The sequence below is a fragment of the Xenia sp. Carnegie-2017 genome, unplaced genomic scaffold (assembly GCF_021976095.1).
Source record: "Xenia sp. Carnegie-2017 unplaced genomic scaffold, XeniaSp_v1 HiC_scaffold_6, whole genome shotgun sequence".
NCBI lineage: Eukaryota > Metazoa > Cnidaria > Anthozoa > Malacalcyonacea > Xeniidae > Xenia > Xenia sp. Carnegie-2017.
Genome location: NW_025813526.1, coordinates 10,904,237 through 10,906,346, shown reverse-complemented (window position 1 = coordinate 10,906,346; position 2,110 = coordinate 10,904,237). Strand labels below are relative to the sequence as shown.

General features: G+C 25.5%; 1 long non-coding RNA gene across 1 annotated transcript; it reads left to right on the top strand.

Moving 5' to 3' along the window:
* The first annotated feature begins 200 nt into the window (after window positions 1-200).
* Window positions 201-543, top strand: LOC124458062. The gene is made up of 2 exons (XR_006952975.1): window positions 201-238; window positions 323-543. It is a non-coding gene; the product is annotated as an uncharacterized LOC124458062 (long non-coding RNA).
* Window positions 544-2,110: the final 1,567 nt, after the last annotated feature.

The following is a 2,110-nucleotide window of genomic DNA, read 5'->3' as shown; positions in this document are numbered from 1 at the left end:
ATTTGTTGAGGAGAAACTTGTACTGGTAAGAATTTAATGTTATTTCCTTTTATTTATGACCTAAATTTTTAATATCACACTTGCATTAACGTTTCTCTAGTTATGTTAAAGTCTGTTTTACTTGAGAGTCTTCCAAATGCGTTTATTTATGAGCTAGTTTTAATAACGCAATTTTTTTTTCTAGTTACGTTAAAAAATCTGTTTATTGGAAAGTGAAATATTAAAGTGAAAATATACTGTGAGTATATATTGGTGAAATTTAGAATGTGTAATATATCAACTAAGTCAAGATTTTATCCATGTCTTTGTTTACAAATGAAAGATTGGCTTAATTGGTTTTGGGACGATGAATATGGTGAAAAGTTTGAATGCTATTTCCCATTCTTTATTGTGGATGATGTATTGAAGCGAGACAATTTGTATTATCAGTAAATTGGGTTTTGAACTTTCCATATTATCATTTAAAATTGGACTTCGGACTTTTATCAATGTAATTATTTTGTATTGTATTTGAAATATACTTGTTTCTTCTAAATACTATAACGAAGGATTATAGTTGTTTGAAATAAAGTTAAGAATTTTATAGTATTTGCTTATACTCACGGATTAATTTCTTTTCTCTACCTATGCTAAAGTCTGTTTATTAATTCAATATCACAGTTTCATAAGTACTTTTCTAGTTACGCTAAAAGTCGGTTTATTCGAAGGACTACACGTTGCTTGAAATAAAGGTAAGAATTTAATATTATTTGCTTTTACTTACGAAGTATGATATTATTTATGGAAAAAATTATAGATGATCACACGGTATAGAAAACAGTTAATGGATCATTTGAAAGAGTATTTGCGTCATACTGATGAAATATCATACTGGGTTTTATTATAAAATGTTATTGTAAAGACGTATATCAATTACCCAGAATTTTTAATATGGATGAAAAACATTTTATTATAAAAGTTAGACGATATGAAAAGAACTTTTATGATATTAAAGATCTTGATAAAGTTTTAAATATTTTTATTTGCATAATCCAAAGAATCAGGCTTTTAAAAAGAACAAGAGATTTTTATGTTAATTTTTGCTAGGAAAAATTATGGGTTATTTCGAAAAAAAGAGTTATGAACTTATTTAAAGAACTCTGCGAAAGCAAATTTCAGAACTGTCAAAAGTGTTATTATTGTGTAAGGTTCAAGTTAACCTTAGCAAAATTAATACTGGACTATATTGAAGCTGATTTCTTTCATTTTATTCGTGGAAAGATACAAAGAAAGGATCATTTTCAAATTAAAGACAATTTTCTATTAAAAATATTGAAAAAAGGAAATATGGATTGTACTTTATTAAACCCAAATGGATTGTTGAATAAAATTTATGTGGATTTAAAAAAAGACGGAAATAATGATACTGAAGAAGAAGAATATGACAATGATAAAATTGAATTTAATAAAAAGAAAGGTCAGAAAAGAAAAATTATATCTGACAAAAAAGCTATGAAGTGTGTTAAACTAAATTAATGTTACCTTTTTTATTTGTAATTTTTTGGAGATTGAATAATGGAAAAACATTATATCAAAAGTCATGTGCTGTTATAGATCATAATGGATATATATTTTGCCGTGTAGGACATTTTGGTGGACATACTTGTAATTTTTATTATAATCAATATAAACCCAGAATTGATATTAACTCTAACTATACAATGTATATAAACGAATATGCTATTAAAAATTAATTGTTTCATTTTTAAATGGTTTTTTTCTTTATAGTTTAACGATATGAATTTTTTGACTATCCAAGTATTCACCATTTTATTAAACGAATATCCTGGTCATCTATTGTTATATCCGTTGTATTTTGTATGCAGTTGTTTATTAAAATTGAAAAGAACCCCGTCACTAATGAAAGTGCTTAAAATTAAACCAACTGTAGAAGATTTAAAATATTCGCTTTATTTTAAATCATTTTCAAATGATGAAAAATTTAAAACCATCTACAAAAATGTACATTTTATTGAATTTCTATATGGTGCAGTAGGGATAATACGTTGTTGGGAGAATGAAAATACCGAACATCTTTATTTAATTTCGACTTATTGGCTACCCAAAGTTT